The sequence below is a fragment of the Triticum dicoccoides genome, chromosome 3A (assembly GCF_002162155.2).
Source record: "Triticum dicoccoides isolate Atlit2015 ecotype Zavitan chromosome 3A, WEW_v2.0, whole genome shotgun sequence".
NCBI classification, from domain to species: domain Eukaryota; kingdom Viridiplantae; phylum Streptophyta; class Magnoliopsida; order Poales; family Poaceae; genus Triticum; species Triticum dicoccoides.
Window position 1 is genome coordinate 699685185 of NC_041384.1, and position 1022 is coordinate 699686206.

Genomic DNA, 1022 nt, shown 5'->3' on the forward strand with positions numbered 1-1022 from the left:
TCATCATATCACCCGCATAGCATGCGCGAAAGAGTAGAGAGGGTCACGGCAAAAACTGGACGCACTTCGTGTACAAACTGGACATACTCTTTCAGAGTATCAAGGTTTCGGACGAGAACTCATCTGTTACACGGCCACTTCAATGTTTTTTAAACTTATTTGAACTACGGACTTCTTATGTGTTCAGTATGGAGCATTCAAAGCGACGTCATCAATTTCCAACATGTTCTGACATCATTTGTTGTTTTTCGATCATTTACCTAATTGTTTTAGAGACCTAAATGATCGTGAAATTGAAAATCACTACAAAATGAATCCTGAAAATGTTGAAACTTGGCATGGTATCATCATATCACCCGCATAGCATGCGCGAAAGAGTAGAGAGGGTCACGGCAAAAACTGGACGCACTTCGTGTACAAACTAGACATACTCTTTCGGAGTATCAGGGTTTCGGACGAGAACTCATCTGTTACACGGCCACTTCAATGTCTTTTAAACTTAGTTGAACTCCAGACTTCTTTTGTGTTCAGTATGCAGTATTCAAAGCAACATCATCAATTTCCAACATGTTATGACATCATTTGTTGTTTTTCAGTCATTTACCTAATTGTTTTAGAGAGCTAAATGACCATGAAATTGAAAATCACTACAAAATGAATCCTGGAAATGTTGAAACGTGGCATGGTATCGTCATATCACCCGCATAGCATGCGCGAAAGAGTAGAGAGGGTCACGGCAAAAACTGGACGCACTTCGTGTACAAACTGGACAAACTCTTTTAGAGTATCAGGGTTTCGGACGAGAACTCATCTGTTAGAAGGCCACTTCAATTTTTTTAAACTTATTTGAACTCCGGACTTCTTTTGTGTTTAGTAAGCAGCATTCAAAGTGACGTCATCAATTTCCAACATGTTCTAACATCATTTGTTGTTTTTCGGTCATTTACCTAATTGTTTAGAGAGCTAAATGACCGTGAAATTGAAAATCACTACAAAATGAATCCTGGAAATGTTGAAACGTG